The following is a 10,194-nucleotide window of genomic DNA, read 5'->3' on the forward strand; positions in this document are numbered from 1 at the left end:
TCTCTCTCATAATCTGATCTATTTAACCTAACTAGCCTTTGCCTGCTGCTGCTCCTACAATTATACTGGATTCTCTGGATAAAGCAGAGTGCAGCAAAATCCCCTCTAAAGCTTCCCTGAGAATTACTTGCCGCTTTCTGTAACAATTCTCTCTTTCAAAAACGGAAGACCAGAATGGGCGAGGTCTATTGGTATAAAATAGCACATGGTTTCCATAGATGGTGTGTGTCTGCCATCAGGGAGCATTTATGGCTCTAGTCTGGAGAGTGCCTTCAATAGGTGGAAAGGAAAAACACATCCACTCACTCATTTCATTCCACCATTAGTGGAGATGATTTTGTCTCTATGGCAATTACTACTGACTAATAACTTACTCCAGAGCAAGTGCACATAATGACATTCGTACCTGTAAGCCTAAATTTAATACCACAATTAGTGAAGAAGCTCTTGAAAGTTAGTTGGGTGGTAGAGCACATGTGCGAGGTAGCTTCAGACTTCAGTGTCTCCAATTCTGCACTCTCTCCATGCCCATAAAAGTACGGAGGCACCTTCAGATGTGATATTGTGCATATTTTTCAGTGTTGAGAGCCAGTGTGGTGTAGGTCTTAGGGTTTTGGACTAGGAATAGGGAGACAAAGTTTAAATTCCTATGCAGCTGTGAAATTCAGTGGGTGTACCTTCCAGGCTCATTGTGAGGACAGACATAACATGTACTCTGCTCTGGGATCCTTGGAGGAAAGCCGGAGGTGGGGGTGGGGGAATAAAAGTAAAAACATTTGCCCATCTTATCCATCTAATGTTGTATGCCTACAATAGCCCTGTAAGATAGTTTAGTATATTGCCAGTTGGGGGAGCCATGGCTAGTGGACAATGGGCTGCCAAAGGTCTGCTTCATGACTGAGTGGAGATTGGAACCAAGCAGTGTTCCCTAGAAGAGGGATTCCCAGATGTTGTTGACTACAACTCCCAGAATCCCCAAGCAAAAGCCATTGCAGCTGAGGATTCTGGGAGCTGTCAACATCTGGAAATCTCTCTTAGAGGGAACACTGCAGCCAAGGGTTTTTAGCTTGTGGTTGGAACCACGACGCTGCACCAATTCTTCTGCTTGGGTCCTGATTAGTACCTGGATCATCTGAGAAGCCCATACATGTTGCTCCAAGCTCTGAAGAGGTGGTCTGTTTTGGTATTCATTCAAGACTGAAAGAAGACGCCACGTAGCAAGCATAGGATGAAAGAAGTCCTGTGGAATGTGCAGGGCTTTGGGGAGTAGTGAGGGCGAAGGGAGGCAGGCCAAAGCTTAGGCTCGAGTTGAAGTGATTCCATCAAACAGGGCCAAAGCAAATTGGATTGCTCCCCTGAAGCATCAAACTGAATTGAGAACACATCTGAAGCACCAAGGTGATCCCCAAATCAAATCAGTGCTGATTAATTTGGCCCTGCTATCTAGCCCAGCATCCTGTTGCCCACCATGACCAACCAGAAGTCTACAAGCAGGAGGGAGAGGCTATATGCTATCTCTAGGCTCAGTAGGGTGCTGAATGGCAGTTGTGGGGAGAAACAGTGGAAGAAGGGAGGTATGCCTTCAAGACCAATATCCACGGATAGATGTGTCCTCCATGAATTTGTCTAATCCTGTTTTAAAGCCATCTAAACTAGAGACCATCAATACACCTTGTGGCAGCAAATTCCAAAGACTGATTAAGTGCTGCTGTGTGCATGAATACAGGGAAACCTCTCTATCTGCAGATCCAACACCCATGCTTTCGTGTCTCTGCTGTCAAGTCATTGACAGCCGACCTCGGCTTACGCAGGGAAAAAAGGTGAAGAACGGGTTTATTTTGCATGTCCAGGGTGGCTGGAAATGATCCCCAAAGTCATTTCCGGCTGCCATTTTGGGAGTAGGAGCCATTTTGTGGCTCTTTTTAAAAAAGAAGACAAATGGCCAATTTGGGACTAGCGGAGGGTGGGGGTGGCGGTTTTCCTGGAAGGCTGGAGACTTTGATAGGGCACTTACTTTTGCTATTTCCCCTCATTTCCTGCCATTTTTGCCCTTTCCCCAGCCTCCAGGAACCTAAGCCCCGGATTCCCATTGCCACAATACGCCGCTATCTGTGGATAATGGGGTGCACCTGTAAGTCCTTTTGTCTGTCCTAAATCGTATGCCAATCAGTTTCATGGAATGACTCCTGTTCCATTTTTTCAAAGTCCAGCAGATGGAAGTCATTAGAATAATGTTTAAAAGGATACCATTGCTCCTGTGCAGCAGGCCTTTTAAAATTGGAATCAAAATCTGGGGTCTCTTCATTCTCAGCAGACCAGACCTCACTGGGTAATGGAATGACATCTCTTCTTTGGAGGTGCACAAAAACAGCTGCTGTGCAGCCAGCTCAGGATCCAATACCCTTGAAGTAGATGGTTTTGCATTTCACTGAGGAGGACCCAGCTTTGCTAAAAGCAGGCCAAGAAGTCCTGCACAGAGAGGAGAATTGGGGGAATGTAGCTTCTCTGGCAACCAGTGGGTGGGACAGCAAGAATGATAACAGATTGCACGCAATATCGTCAGACAGAAACCAGCTTCAAAAGGTGGAAGGCAATTCAGCAATCAAGAGAAACTCCAAAAGCCAGAAGGAAACCAGAGATGTGAAGGGGGAAATCCATGGCTTGCCAGGGGGACAACTTTCATGAAATTCCAGTTCAGCAAGCAAAACAAATAGGAATGAAAAGGAGTGTCTACCCAGTGTGTGAGAAAAGCTTGAATCGCACACCAGACTTTAATGCCCATTGGAGAATGCACACAAGAGGCAGTATAAATGCATGGAATGTGAACATTTTAATTATTTTAATTATCAATCAATGTGTACACACAGAAAAGCCATATAAATGTCTGGAATGTGGAAAGAGCTTTTCTGATCAATCATATCTTCTTAAACAGCAAAGAATCTGCACATGGAGAAAACTAGATCAATGCTTTTTAAATTTTGTATTATACACTACATTTATAGACCACCCCATCCAAAGGCTCTGGGTGGTGCACAACAAATTTAAAAAGACATAAAACACCATCTAAAACACAGTACTTAAAACAATATAAAAACAATTGAAAAGCATTTAAAATCAATTAAAACACGCCCAAACAATTTAAAAACCTTGGAAGACCAGGCCAAACAAGTTTTCAGGGCCCTCTTAAAGGCCAACAGCGAGCCTAAATTGTGGCTATCTGCTGGGAGTGCATTCCATAGGCCAGGAGCAGCTGCAGAGAAGGCCCGGTTCTGAGTCGCCACCAGACGTACCGGTGGCAACAGGAGATGGAACTTTCCAGATGACCTCATCGTGAGATAGGGATCATACAGAAGAAAGCACTCTCTAATGTAACCCAGACCCAAGCCCTTCAGGGCTTTAAAGGTAATAACTGGCACTTTGTATTTTGCCCGGAAACATATCAGCAACCAGTGCAACTCTTTAAAAACAGGCATAATCTGGTCTCTCCAGGTTACCCCAGAGACCAGTCTGGCTGCCGCATTTTGAACTAACTGAATTTTTCGTACGAGTGTAAGAGATTTTTGACTCCCCCAAAACTCCTGCAACCAGGAATAAATGAGGGCTCCAAAAATCCCCACATTCATAGACGTGGGTCCTTTCTGATGGTACTGGCTGCCAAGAATCCCAAGACCCAAGAAGACACGAGGAGAAGTGAAGAGATTATATTTAATCAAAACAGATTTATTTTCTTACCAATATTCAGATGAATCACAGCATACAGCATGCAGTAAAATTACTTCTCTCACACAAAGCAGTCACAAAACTAACAGCCTAGAGACACTGACAGATCCGCCAGACCCTTGCGGTCACAATATACTATACCCCAAGGGAACCTCGACTTGTTCCTCTTTTTGCTAGATGCTTGGTGCCGTCAAATTGATTGATCGGATCAACTTCCTCCTTTCCTCCTCCTGTGTGCCATGCCTGAGCCACCCTCCCTGAGGGAGAGAGCCCCTTTTTTCTATCCTCAAATTAGGGTTTTAAGTATCCTCTCCTTTCCCACCTACGCATCTAATAGTGATTGGATGAAGAAGGGGTCTTGACCATTCATGACCCTCGGCTAACCTGTTCCATTTGACATTTAATATCATTGTCTAGGCGAGATGTGGAAAAGGAACAAGGCGTGGGCCAAGTGACCCCCCTTCAAATGGAACACCGAGCCTTGGCGTACTTTTGATCTGAGGTACTGAAAAATGAGGAAGTGTGCCCGAGCCGACAGGCCGATTTTCTCCAGTTTTAGACAGAAGCTCTAGATGGGGGCTGCTCTTGACAGCATGGAAAATTTGCTGGAACAGGGGAACTTGGCGTTCACTCACGGGTTCATGCCAAGATCAAGGCCTAAACTGTGTCGAGCAAACAGACTCAAGTTAAGCATCTATCTAATACAATATGGCTAACCTATCTATGCGCTAATTCAATATAAAATTGACCGGATTGGGCCTTACACTAGGTACATCACTGTTTTGAGATCATTCTCTTCAAGGAATGGACGCAGCTGTCGAATCAGCCCAAGTTGATGGACAGCACTCCTGGCCATAGCCTCCGCCTGAGATACCAGGATGAGGCCTGGATCCAAGAGCACTCCCAAGCTGCATACCTGTCCTTTCTAGGGGAGGGTAACCCCATCCAGCACAGGAAGATCTAACTCATCTCTCAGATTCCAATCCCCCACAATGAGCACCTCCATCTTGCTTGGATTCAGCTTCAATTTGTTATCTCTCACCCACCCCATTACTGCCCATAGGTACCCATTTAGGGAGTTAATGCCATTCCCTGATGATGATGATGATGATGATGATGATGACGACTGATAAGGAGAAATAGATTTGGGTGTCATCAGCATACTGATAACACCCTGCACCAAATCTCCTGAAGACCTCACCCAGCAGTTTCATGTAGATGTTAGAAAGCATAGGTGACAGAATGAAGCCCTGAGGGGCTCCATACAATACTTCCCATTTCAAAGAGCAACCACCACCAAGCTCCACCATCTGGAATGGCAGGAGCAAAACCACTGCAAAGCAGTGCCCTCTATCGCCAACTCCTACAGGCAATCCAGAAAGAAGGGGGAGGGCAGGAGAGGGTGGGGCAGGGGGAGAGGGGCAGGGGGAGAGGGGGAGGGCAGGAGAGGGGAGCAGGGGGGAGAGGGATGGAGGGCAGGAGAGGGTGGGGCAGGGGGGAGAGGGGAAGGGCAGGAGGGAGGGTAGGATGAGGAGGGAGGAGGGCAGAAGGGAGGGCAGGAGAGGTTGGAGCAGGGAGGAGAGTGGGGCAGGAGAGAAGAGCAGGGGGAGGGGAGGGAGGGCAGGAGAGACTTTGGCAGGAGAGACTGGGGCAGGAGGGGGAGAGGGGGTGGGAGGGGAGGGAGGGCAGGAGAGACTGGGGCAGGAGGAGGAGAGAGGGGTGGGAGGGCAGGGGAGATGGGTGGGAGGGGGACGGAGGACAAGAGAGAGTGGGAGGGAGGGAGGGAGGGCAGGAGGGTGAGTGAGAGGGGTGGGAGGGGGAGGCAGGGGGCAAGAGAGTGGTGTGAGAGGGAGGGGCAAGAGAGTGGGGCAGGAGGGAGGGGAGGAGTAGGAGGAAGGGGAGGAGGCAAGAGTGTGGGACATAGGGGGGAGGGAGAGGGAGAGTGGGGCAGGAGGGAGGGAGGAACAGCCAGCCCCAAAGAGCACACAGATGCTCTGTGCGGGTTGGCTAGTTTCCTTGATTTCCTGACAATTAGCTCCTTTCCCTGCCTCACAGGGGCTGAGGAGCCACTGGCAGGACTACATCCTCTGGCCGCCCAAGTGTTCCTTGAGCCCCTGATGTTAGCCAGTGGCTAACATTCATTGCTTCTTTTCAGCTGATATGTTTATATAGAGATGGAGATGCTGCATTGCTAACATTGAAGCCCTGGGTGCAAAGATTGTAGGGAACACAGCAAGTTTTGCAATTTCACTTCTCCTTATTGCATCTGTAAGTTTTGGAAACTTAGCTTCGATTCCTCTGATTAATATATGGTGATTGATTGATTAAGTGCCATCAAGTCAGTGTCGACTCTTAGTGATGACATAGATAGTTCTCTCCAGGATGATCTGTCTTCAACTTGGCCTTTAAGGTCTCTCAGTGGTGCATTCTGTTGGAAGTTAAGGACTTTGCACTGTCTCTTGTCTCAGACAGTGGAGGATAGACTAGTGAGTCAGAGGACTAGAGGGTCAAGACATTGGTCATCCCTTCTCTACTGCTCTGACACTATTCCTTTGGATATGTAGATTGCTAATCTCAGGGACTAGCTTCCTCTCTCTCTCTCTCTCTCTCTCTCTCCCCTAACAGCCCTTCTACCTTGCAACATGGCAAGCCTCTCTCCCTGCACCATGTGTGCAGAGAAGATGCAGAATCCATCTGCATCCAGCTAGATAGATAGATCAGAGATCCTAACTCCTCACTTTCCTATCTAGAATAGAGTTCCTTAATAAATGCCTTATATATTGATTTGAAACTATGAATTGGCTCCAAGTTACTTTACTCTCAGCATACACGCATGCCTAACTAAATTCCGCTGTGCTGTGCCTCTGTGCACTCTGCTATAATGAGAAAGGGATTCTCTCACCACAGAGAATTTCCAACACATTCATTGCTGTTGTCATCGAGTCCATCCGCCTTGCTGCTAGTCGTCCTCTTCTCTTTCCTTCAACTTTCCCCAGCATTATGTACTTCTCTAGGGAGCTGGGTCTTTGCACAATGTGTCCAAAGTATGATAGTTTGAGCCTGGTCATTTGTGCCTCGAGTGGAAATTCTGGATTGATTGATTCTATGATCCATTTGTTTGTTTTCCTGGCTGTCCATGGTATCCTCAAAAGTCTTCTCCAGCACCAAAGTTCAAAAGCGTCAATGCTTTTTCTGTCTTGCTTCTTCAAAGTCCAGCTTTCACATCCATAGAGTGTCACGGGAAAAACCACGGTCCGAACAATTCTAATCTTTGTAGGTGTAGACACGTCATGGCATCTAAATATCCTTTCCAAGGGCTTCATTGCAACCCTACCAAGTGCTAGTCTGCGGCATATTTCTTGACTGCTGGATCCTTTACTGTTGACGGTCGATCCTAAAAGGCAGAAGCTATCTACCACTTCAATGTCTTCATTGTCAATTCTGAGGTTGGTTGCTGTACCTGTTGTCATTAGTTTAGTCTTCTTTACATTTAGTTGCAGTCCCATTTTTTTCACTGTGCTCCTTGACTTCCATTACTAGAGCTTGCAGATCATTCTCAGCTATCAGGGTGGTGTCATCAGTGTAGTGCAGGTTATTGATGTTTCTTCCTCCAACTTTAAAACAGATTGGTCTCTGGGGCAACCCGGAGAGACCATATGATGCCTGTTTTGAAACAGCTACACTGGCTGCCGATATGTTTCCGGGCAAAATACAAAGTGCTGGTTATTACCTTTAAAGCCCTGAATGGCTTAGGTCCAAGTTATCTAAGAGAGCGCCTTCTTCTACATGATCCCCACCGCACATTAAGGTCATCTGAGGAGGTCCGTCTCCAGTTGCCGTCTCCAGTTGTCTGGTGGCGACGCAGAGGCGGGCCTTCTCTGTAGCCGCTCCTGGGCTATGGAATGCACTCCCAGCAGAAATTTGTAATTTGAGATCTTTGCTGTCCTTCAAGAGAGCCCTTAAAACCTACCTGTTTGGCTTGGCCTTCCAGAGTTTTAAAGGATTAACTGTTTTAAACTGTTTTAAACTGTTGCCCTGATTTTCAGGGCTTTTAGCTGTTTTATTGGTTTTATTGTGTTTTAATAGTTTGATTTGAATTGTTAATTTGTTTTAATTGTTTTTATCATGTTGTGAACTGCCCTGAGCCATTTTGGAAGGGCGGTATATAAATCAATCAAACAAACAAACAAACAACCACACTCATCTTCTTCCAATCCAGCTTCTCTCAGTCGATGCAATCAAAGGCTTTTCTGTAGTCAATAAAGCACATATTGAGTTCTTTCTGGTATTCTTCGGCTTTCTCAGTTATCCAGGGTGCTTCAGCAATGATGTCTCTTGTTCCTCAGCCTTTTCTGAAACCAGCTTGAACATCCAGCATTTCCCTTTCTACGTAGGGCTCTATTCTGCATTGGATGATCCTGAGCATTATTTTGTTAGCATGTGCTATTAAGGATATTGCGCGATGGTCTTCGCAATCTGTTAAGTCTCTTTTCTTTAGTAGGGGTATGTAGACTGACCTCTTCCAATCTGTTGGTCTCTAGGCATCTTAGAGTTCTTAGATCTCCTTGGGGACAGAATCCAGCTGCAGGACTTCCGCGGGTCACTACTTTTGCATTGATGCCTCCAGCACTGTCTGTCTGAGCAATTTTCAGCCCAGCCCAGAAAAATTAAAGCCTCACCTGGGGGATGGCTAAAAACAGGGGACAGGTCTGAGGAGATAAGGAAGCTAAAGGACAGGCAGCCCACAGGCAAGGAGGCTGAGGGAAGGGGGCATAGCAGGCAGTGAACTAAGGGCCGAACTACGTGTAGCGACGTGAGTTTTTGGTGGTATATAAGTATGGTAAATAAATGAATGTGAGAACAAGCATGCGATTGACCCTTGTGTGCCAGCTGTACAGCTGGGAAGGGCAGTCTGGCCTGGGGCCATGGTGTGTGGGACAGGGCTGAACTCTTTGCCGCTGCCACAGTTCCCATCCAGATCAGGCCCTCCCTAAGGCTGCTCTTCGCCCTGGGAAAGAAGTTCCCATTGGCTTCAGGTGGATGATCTTCACTGGGACTGTAGCGTGAAGGGAAATGGTTACGTATCCCCTTGCTGGACATCACTGTCCTGATTCTGGGCACCCTGTCAGATACTGTGTTAACTTTTAAAACAACAACAACAATTGCGGGGCCATACGGCGCATTACATTGACACACACACAAACATGGCCCTAAAAGCATGGGCTGTGAACTCAGAAATTCTCAGTCATAGCTAAGTTGAGATATGGACTTACTGGTTGGCCTCCTAAGAGGCTGAACTCTCCTGCTCAGGGCAACCCTCCTGCTCAGGGCTGAATATCACACACTTCCTCTGCTTGCAAATGCCACCCGCAGTTTGACACAGAAACCGGAGAAAGCGCGGTTCTTTTAAAGTTCTGCTTTAATAACAGGAATCTGACGGAGGGTGGTTGTTGTAGGGTCACTGGGAGAAGTTCTTTAAAACGGTCAAAGTGTTATAACAATACTCGTTAAAGTGAAATAACTTGTCCCAAAATCCATCTCTGTTGATCAGGCAAAATAAAAGAAGACGGGCAGCACAGGAAGATCTTTTATTGTCACAAGCGTACCTGTAGTCGCAAGTGGAGCAAACAAAACCATGATCTACAACAGATCATCATTCTCGGAACTCTGCTTGTTTTTTCAGTTAGATTGCTTAAATCTTAAATCGTGAAGCACCAATGTGTGAAGCAGAGAAGTGTGAAAGAACAAGGAGAGAGGAGAGGAGAGCTGGTCTTGTGGTAGCAAGCATGACTTATCCCGTTAGCTAAGCAGGGTCTGCCCTGGTTGCATATGAATGGCAGACTAGAAGTGTGAGCACTGTAAGATATTCCCCTCAGGGGATGGAGGTGCTCTGGGAAGAGCACAAGGTTCCAACTTCTAAGTTCCCTCCCTGGCTTCTTCAAGATAGGGCTGAAAGAGAGATTCCTGCCTGCAACCTTGGAGAAGCTGCTGCCAGTCTGTGAAGACAATACTGAAGCTAGATAGGTCAATGGTCTGACTCGGTATATAGCAGCTTCCTATGTTCCTATGTAGCAAGTGACACAAACCTAAATGGCCCTTCATTCTCAATTGATTTATTAATCATCAGCTTGGAGAACCTCCAGCTCTCAGCAGCTGCTAGATGTGATGGGCTTAGTGCTACCATGTGTGTCCAGGCAGGCACTAGATGGCCCGGTCCAGACCTTTCTGAACTGGAACCAGGACCGGCCTTAGGGGTGGGCAAGGCAACTGGTTGCCCAGGGTGTCAACTTTAAGCAAGTGCAAAGAGCTGAGTTTGCACAAGCTGCACAACTTGGCAACACTGAAAGACCAACCTGAGGGGTGGGTGTGTGTATATGTGTGCGTGTGCATGCCAAAAGCACTCCTCTCTCCTCAAAGGTGCTGTGTATGATAGGGCCAGCCCTACTCAGAGTACTGAGTAGTTAGCTTGTAAAT

The sequence above is a fragment of the Hemicordylus capensis genome, chromosome 2 (assembly GCF_027244095.1).
Source record: "Hemicordylus capensis ecotype Gifberg chromosome 2, rHemCap1.1.pri, whole genome shotgun sequence".
Taxonomy (NCBI): domain Eukaryota; kingdom Metazoa; phylum Chordata; class Lepidosauria; order Squamata; family Cordylidae; genus Hemicordylus; species Hemicordylus capensis.